Source organism: Polypterus senegalus, unplaced genomic scaffold (genome assembly GCF_016835505.1).
Source record: "Polypterus senegalus isolate Bchr_013 unplaced genomic scaffold, ASM1683550v1 scaffold_1947, whole genome shotgun sequence".
Taxonomy (NCBI): Eukaryota; Metazoa; Chordata; class Cladistia; order Polypteriformes; family Polypteridae; genus Polypterus; species Polypterus senegalus.
This window is the reverse complement of record NW_024380259.1, coordinates 1,897-11,064: the sequence shown is the minus strand read 5'-3', so window position 1 is coordinate 11,064 and position 9,168 is coordinate 1,897. Positions and strand designations below refer to the sequence as shown.

The following is a 9,168-nucleotide window of genomic DNA, read 5'->3' as shown; positions in this document are numbered from 1 at the left end:
GCAAAATAGCTCCTAGGATCAAAAAACAAAACCCCCTCCCACCCGGATAAAAGGGGGGTTCCAGGAGGAGAATAACTAAGGGCTATTTCTATATACTAGGCGGGTCATTTCTCAAAGCTATATTGCCTGCTTGGGGACCATCTGCTGTGATGGGTGCTGGGCTGGTGGGAAAAAAATAAGTTGGACTTTAATTTTTGGCCCCGGGGGGTATTTGACTTGATATTTTCCCCCAATGTAAAAAGGGTTTACTTCCCTGACAAAAGGGAAACTAAAATTTAAAAACTTTTCCCAAGCTTGTTCATAGATTGCCTAATCTAACCCTTGCAGCAGTAGCTGTAGCTCTGGTTTGGTATTTTTATTTTATAACTCTTAATGAAATATTAATGGCTGTTATGAAACTTGGTCATGCATATGTGTTCCCTAATAAGCTGAATTAATAATACAGTATAATGAATGTATGTGGACAGGGGTTGTTTTGGGTTGTGCAGTAAACAAATATTTGTTTGTCATAGTTTAGGTACAGATTTTTGATGTATGATTGGGTGTATAGAACAAAAAAGGGACATGTGGATGATTCCACTGTTCTATATCCTGTAGGAATTTTGGCAGTGGCAATCTCAGTGATATCTCACCATCCAACCATGACTTGTTTACAAGAAGTTTCAAACAGCATTTAGGAGTAATGAATGCAGCTGGTAATTTGGTGATTCCACACAAAAACACCATTAACTCTTTCAGGGCTGATGTCAACTTCTGTCAAAAGGAGGAGTTGACGATGGTAATCAACTGTAAACTGTGACTAAACCAACCGTTATCTTTAGTTGGACTCTCGTTGCTAGAAGGAAAGTTAGCTTCATTGGTTTGACTAAGATTTCTGCACTCGATGTGAGTAGCACGGCGCAAACAATGGCAAAATGGCACTGACATAATGGAGAGAGATCAGCTTAATGCGTAAAGCAAAAATACTGCATGGATGAAGTTTTGCCTATTATCTCTGAACTGGACGATGATTTGCCAGACTCAATTTTGATACAAGTGATCGAAAATGAATGAGGTTCCAGCTTCAACTGACTGGTCCCAAGCTAATCGTGGTGCTGAACAGGTTCATGTTGTTGACAAACATGCTTGGAAAACACAGAGTGAGTTAAAAAAAGAAACTTTAAAGAAGTACAGTATTTAATTTTTAAAGCAGCAGCAGTAGTCAAATATTCAATTTCATTATCTGAGAATGACCGTTCCCACTACCTCTGTTATGAAAAATTCAAGTTCAGAAAATGGGTGGATGGATTTTCTGTAAATTTAAAAATAAACTAGAAAGAAGTGATTTGTTAAGCATATAACTTAGACAGTCCCATTAAATTGAGGTACCCCTGTGGGTTGGGATGCACATTCTGTCCAACCCATTTCTAACCCAAACATCTTACCTATCTTTAGTCACCTCTAAATGAAACTATTAAATGAGCTGTGTAGGTAGTCAGTTGTTGTTACGTCAAAGTTACTATAGTCAAGCTTTATGTTTTTCTATGACAATTTATTTCTAGTTTTACTGTGAAAAGTAGCCTGCAGGAGGCACATGCTGTCAGGACCCCATCTGTTGTGATAATTTCTGCAGTGACTTGTGATGAATTTCTTTCCATATGGTCCTCAATGAAAGACAACAACCTCTGGTGCTACAGATGGGAGGTTTCATGGTCTCAGTGCATTACACACAGAACCAATAGTCACTCACTTTTTACCAATTAATGAATTGTACATTTCGCTGAAACACTTCCATGTCCTTTACTTGTCAAATTAATAGTCTTTATGAATTTCAGGAAACCTGTTCTAATGAATAAAAGTAAACAAAATGTGCATCAGCTCTTCCAGCTAGCTTGGTCTGACTTTATTTGCTGCAGCTAAACTCAAGCCTGGAGCTACTTTTCCACATGCCGCCTTTATATTTTATATGGTGCAGTTGCTTTAGTTTAACTTTGTATTTAACTAGCTCTTACAATGCAGTAATGTTACGGTCAAGTAATATTTTGTTAAACATCTTGATAAATTACTTGTCTGTACATCATCTTATATATAACGCCTCACGCATGGAACTGTGTATGTCTGTTCAGCCGGAAGGAGAGGTGGAGTGGGGTAAGGCTCCACCTCCGAGGATACACAAGCAGGCCAGCACATCAGCAAAGCAAAACCTCTGAAGAAAGAGTCACCGCTAGCATCTACTATAGAAGCGAGGCAAGCACATCGCAAAACAATACCTCTTTACTTTTCCTCCCTCCACTAATACAGAGCAAGGTGAGACGCTGGCAAAAGGAAACCTCGAAGAAAGACAAAGTCGCTAATGCATAAATGATGCGAGAATGTTGGCAAAACGCCTCCTAGGAGAGAAATGCCTCAAGTCGTTCCTTTCAATTACCTGACATCTCTACATTTCAATGTTTTTCTGACGATTTCAATAGTTTCTAGGACAACATGCTTTTTACAGCACGGGCTTACACAGATATCCATCCATCCATTATCCAACCCGCTATATCCTAACTAAAGGGTCACGTTGGTCTTCTGGAGCCAATCCCAGCCAACACAGGGCCCAAGGCAGGAAACAAATCCCGGGCAGGGTGCTAGCCCACCGCAGGCTTACACAAGCTAGTATATTATAAATGTTTGTACAGTTATGTAATGCCCAACAAAATATGCATTTGAACATAGTCAAATAAACTAGAAATAAGGACGCTAAAAACTCCATGGTAAACACCAGACTTCAGACTTATGTGCTAATTGTCACCTGGGATTCCATTTTTTTAGTTTTATGGGATGAGTGTTAGATGATTATTTGATATGTTATGTTTTGATCTGTAAGAGAGTGTAGTGCTATTTCACATCAATGTATAAACCTTTTTAGACCACTAAATCCCCCCACACATTTATCCCCAACATGAATGAAATCCTGGATGATATTTCTCATGTTCTCACTTCTCTTTCTTTTTCTCCTCTCTGTAGGATGCTGCTTCAGTTTGAAAGAAACCAGGCACAGAACAACACGCACAATTTTAAATCCTGAATCTCCATCTAATTAACAGGAGGCAGTTTGGTGGGACCCTAAATGACTAAAACATTAATAGCAACAAACTGTACCAGAAAACCAGCCAAGGATGAGGAACAAATACACATTTTTTATAGCATTTGTTGTGGTCTTGGTCATTATTGAAAAGGAAAATAATATAATTTCAAGGTAAGATGTGTTACTGAATTTCCATAATGGGGGTAAATGGATATAAATTTAACATATACTGTATAATTTTACTTTATCAAATTTGGGCATTTTGATTTGCTGATATATGTTTATACCTGTCAAAATAACAAAATGCTCAATTTCAAGTCATAAAAGTTACTTTTTTTTTAGTTTGTAATAATTGTATACTTGTAATATATTGTGTTAGTCCTATAAATGTTTGCACATTTTCTTTATAAATGCTTGTATTGTTGTCTTGTTATTTTTACCTTCAATGAAATTCTGTGACAGGTGCAACTTACCAGAGAGCTCTGTTAACAACTATGTAAAAGTTCTTTAAAGAGACACCTCATCGCATAATCAGAACTAATACATTGGCAAAATTAGTCAAAATCATTTTTATAGTGAATATGCTCTGTTCACCGTGACCACTGAACGCCATCATGACCCAATAGTATCAGCCATACGCCCTGCCGATGTGTTATGTATTTAAAAAAAAACAATATTTTAATTTGAGAGGAATTTTAACTTAGTGCTTCTGAGCACTGGGTTTAATGAGTGGGTCGCAGTTAGTCACCTAAGCATTGACAGCGCTGTGGAATATGTTTTCCCATTTCTATGTGAGTTTGTTTCACAAAGGAAGGGGATCCATCCTTCCTTTTCTGATCACACTTGTTTTTACTAAGGGGCTGTTTGCATTGGCTGCTAGTTGGTTCTCACTAATTTAAAATGGCAAAACTGGGTTGCAGAACCATAAAGATTGAGAACTGTCACCAGATATATAACACTGATGCTGGCAACCAGCATCGCATGGCTAATCTGCATGCAAAATTAGCCATGTGCCCAGCTAAAATTTCAATTTCTGAACTCTCATGCCAGAATGATCTCAAATTAATTATTAATTATGCAAGATTTATTACTATTTACATGGTGTTTCATCTTGATGGGAGAAAAAATTGTGAAGCATCTGTACAGAAACATGGGTCGGTAGCTGGAGCGCAATGGTCAAGCCAGTTCTAGGTTGCTGGTTAATGGCACAGCCATTGTGTCTCAAGATTGTAAAGGAGTTCAATGATTTATTTTTTTTTACTTATTAATTTATAGTTTTGTCAATTTATTCCATTTTGTTTGTAGGATTAATTTCATCTGTGCCTTTTAATGTTGTCAGGCACAATGGTACTATGGTTACCTCATAGCACAGATCACATTTTTGGCCACAATGATTGGTCCAGCATAGTTGGCAGACATTTCCCTAACCCTCAGGGACACTTAAAAGAACATCTAACAATAATAATCCACTCAGTCCCTCCTTCCTATTGACATCAATGCTTTTCATGGAGTTTAAAGAAATTCCAACATTTCTGTGATTTTCACCGAACTCATGGAGAAGCATACTCCACAGTAGAAACTCTGACTCTGCTTTTTTCAATCACTGTTAAGGTGTGCTTGAGCTGTTCTGCTGTGAGGTGCCTATCACACAAGCTGGTGACCCCTCAGAAACTTGTCTTCTGATTGTGTTGTGATTTTGGGTCTACCAGAATAGAACAGAATGCCTAGGCTATAAAGAATGCTGAAAACTGGACGTCAAAGTATGAAACGATTAATATTTCACACATTTCCTAGGCACTCTATGCAATGCCAAAAGACAAACCAGCAAAGTATAAATTACTTTTTTCCTTCCTTGTTGCAACAAGTAGGTTCATATTTTATTTTCTCTTGCTTTCCTCAATAAGAAAGTCTTATACTTTATTTTGTTTTTTTTTTTTTCATATACGTCTTTTCAATAAAAGCCTTGTCATGACTCTCCTTTAATACTTTGCCTAAATAGCATTTGTCATTCTATATAATGCCTAGGTATTACTTACAATGCCTAGGGAAAGTATATATAATATTAAAATCGGATATTTGATACTTTGCCCAAAATACTAGGAATTCTATATATTGCTGGATTCTATACAATGCCTGCTTTCCATACATTCCCGGGGTAACATATATATTCGGGACAGAGTAAGATCTGCCCTTCAAAATAATACAAGGACCTTTTTTGAGGGGAAGAACATGACTGTTTAGTGAAACATGATGAACTTATAGCCAGTTAAATCAAAGTATCAGAAAATGTATATAAATGAGGCTGAGTTTAAAGTGTTAAGTGCTCCCATAGATTGTGAATCACTATTGATGAGTAATATATAAAAATTGAATCTCATTGGTTTAATTTTAGTGCTGCTGTAAATACTAAAAAAAAATGGTGTGTCCACATTTAAGTCACATATTTAGGTGTTAACAAGGGGAGGAGAAAGCTTATTATGCAACATGTAATTTACAAAATCTGCAAAAATTGAAAGTACACCAGCACTATTTTTCTCCACCATTTGGCAGGAGTGTTTGGGAGTGTTAAGTTCCCCAAATTTGTTCTATATATCTCTCTTCTGACAGTTCACACATAATTATAAAAATTTTGTGAAAAGGGGAAACTTTAGCTGAAATTACTATTTACTTTTTGAAAAATTTATATACATAGAATATCACCCCATGGTTCATTCCCATGGATCTTTATCAGTATTTGAAACTGAGTGGTTTTTCATTTCTATTAGAGCTTAGTACATAATTCATTGTCAAAATAATACTTATGCATTCTAAGTACACATCCAAATATAATCAAACAATATCTATTAAATGTAAAACCCTTTTGAACTCAGTTACTATTGACAGCCTTTTACAGTTATAACAATTTATAATGATTTACTGATCTGTAATCTCAGGTGATGTCTGTATGTAAATTGTGTATTAAACTGTGAAGACTACTAAGATACTTGAAACCATTTCCTGCAAATTTAAATATTTAGGTGGGTTGGACTTATTTTCCGATTATAGGCAAAAATTTGTTAAGCTGCAATAACTAATATATAATATCAACTTTAAATTGTATTACTTTCCTATTATGATAATAGAGGGGGGTTTCCCGTGGTAATTCCTTCAAAATACTTAATAGTTCAATTTTCAAAATTTGGGACAGAACCACACATTAGTAGTATTTAATTTTACATTTGCTGTTTTCATAATCATCTACTCTAACACAAACTCTTAAAAAAAGAAAGTAGTTCAACACCTTTAGAAACAACCTTACGCTGACGTCCTGTTTCTGAACCTACTCTTTCAGTTTAACTTCACTCTTGCCATAACTAAAAGGGTACTGGAATTCAAGAGCTTCCTGGCAGATATTATATATAACTTTCCTGTCACTTCCTCAATGATTTGTATAAAGAGAAATACATTGCAAGCAGATACCTGGGACAAACACACACACTTTTTCAGGCAGGTTGTGTGTAGTGGCTGCAGCACAACTGAATTCTCATATCATCTGTGAACGGGCCCCCGGGCACAGACGGACGGATCATTTTTTTGCACACACACTGTTTTTTTTTACACTATATTTACAGTTATAAGTTGCACTCACAAACCCCAGTGCCTTCAGCACAATCCCCAAAAGTCCAGGCCCACAGTCACTGTGCCTTTCCCCCTGGCCGCCTCCTGTCCTTTCTCCTGTTCCGCCTTTCTGCCTCCCGATTCCACCAAATGACTGGAGGGAGGCGCCTTAAATAATCCCCCGATGAGCCCCAGGTGTTCCCCGGCCCTTTCTCCCCACGCCCAGCGGGGGGAAGTGTCGGCTGTTTCCTGGCGGCCCCCGGCGCCACACAAAGCCTTTCCCGCACTTCCGGGTGGTGGAAGTCCCGGGGCCGGGATATTAGGCACTGGCGCCGCCTGGCGGTGGCCACGGGTCCTCAGGGCTGGGTTTCCCCAAGCCCTGTACCCCAGGCCCCTGCCTAACCAGGACGGACGCCCCCACTCAGTCTGGAGGAGGTACACGCCCCCCTCCGGGCTTCCAAGCGCCCCGGGCCCGGCTCCATCCCCGCCAAAGACCACACAGGGTAAACCGGGATCGGGCGCCGCCTGGCGGTGTCCCACGGGTCCACAGGGCTGGGCTTCCAAGCCCTGTACCCGGGTCCCCTATATTCCAGGGGCGGACGCCTCGGGTCTGGAGGAGGCAAACCCTCCTCTCCTCCTCCAGGCCCGGGCGGCTCCAGCCGCACAGGCATGGTCCAACGGCACAACCCGGGGCAGCGTCCCCAGCAGGGTCCATGTGTCCCCAGGGTCCAACACGGCACCCTGGGACATCTGTTCCCGGGACTCCCGCAAACGCGCCCCAGTGGTCTGCACCGCCCGCCCCGCTGTCCCCCCAGCTGGGTCATCAAGGGTTCCGGGGAGCTCTTTCCCAAAAGCGCCGCTCCGGAGGGGAGGTCCCGACGTCGGCCTCAGCTGGCCGAGCTGTTTTGCAATCGTGCAAATGTAAATGTAAAAAACAGGTTTCAGAGAAATTACAATATCTTCAAAAGTTAATTGTTTGCCTGATTATTGGGCAGTGTTATATTTGAAAATTATACCTATATAATTTATAAAACTTTCTTCTCTGTTTTTTTTTTTTTAAACAGAGTATCAGATAGCTTACACTGAGGCAAACCCACAGTCTCCCATTGAGTACAATGAATCCATTAACATTTGTACAAGAGAATTCTTCCCTACTTGTCCCTCAGTGAATTGGACCTGCATTCCAAACATTCAAAGACCGCCTGGGTAACTACACTCTTCGCTTCCAGGGTCAACAAGGAAATTATATACCCATCCCAAAAAAGCATATTCTTCTTCTGGCTACAACAAGAACTGGATCTTCTTTTGTTGGCGAGTTTTTCAATCAACAGACCAATACATTTTATCTTTTGAGCCTTTGTGGCATGGAGAACACAATAGCATTTGATTCAGTGTTTTCAAATCTATTTACATCAGTTGTCTACCAGGAAGTTTTGCAACAGCTTTTTTTATGTGATTTCGTATTTTGGAAAACTTTATGGTTCCAGTGCCAGAAGAGCATATCACAACTTTTTGTTTCGACGATGGTCCAGCAAGTCACTTTGTGAAGATCCAGTGTGCACCCTATAGTGAAGAGAGTCTTGAGAGGTACCATTGCAAGAACAGACGCTGTGCTCCTCTAAACTTGACATTGGGTGCAGAGACTTGCCTTACTAAGGCTCATTGGTAAAAAAACAGTCGGCTTGCCTATTAGAATCTATGGCATTGGGTTGAAGATCCCGAATGGATATCAAAATAATCCAACTCAGAGTGGGCCCAAGAGCTGTCTTAGCATCCAGAATGGTTGCTTTTCAATAAGTATGCCAGCTTTAAGAAGTGGGCAGAAAAAGAAAAGAAGCTTAGAAGATGAGGAGATAATAAAATAAAAACAACTGTGATAATATCAGACTTTCAGCAATGCTTGGCTTGAGTCAACCATCCTGGTTAAAGAAATCGATATATGCTGGCCGTATGAGGATATAGCCCAATTCCCCATTCAGAAAGCAGAAGAAATGTCAGATTTGTTGGAATTCCATTTACATCAGAGGTGAAGATGGATTACTAGAAAAACAGATGTAAAGGGCAACAGCGGGGTGTATTCACCATAAAAATCTTCAGAACAGTTTGACAAATGGAGGTTCAGTACTTTTTAAAGTGGTTCAGGGTTGTTCAGAATGTCTGTGGTTCTACAATGGATTATTTGGTTAAACATGTCAATGATAGTGGCTCTACTAACAAATCTGCAGTTTATTGAAGAGAAGAGCTTTATTTTACATTCTAATAAGACTTTGGAATGATAATATGAAAACATAATTTAACAATGATGATACAGAGAGAAAAAGAAAAAAAACATTAGTTACCAAACCAAATAAATATAAGCAAATACAAAAATCCTAGTGTTTTGCATAGATCTGAAGTAGGTCAAGAGTGATTTAAAGTTTATTACTATCATGAATAACAAAAAATAAAATTGTGAGAAGTCCCAGACAAACTTATATGGTGAAAACTGAACTAACCCTGAACTAAACTGATCCTTTTGTGTT

At 39.2% G+C, this 9,168-nt stretch overlaps 1 pseudogene; it reads left to right on the top strand.

Moving 5' to 3' along the window:
* The first annotated feature begins 1,045 nt into the window (after positions 1 to 1,045).
* Positions 1,046 to 8,778, top strand: LOC120520109 (annotated as a pseudogene).
* The last annotated feature ends 390 nt before the right edge of the window (positions 8,779 to 9,168 follow it).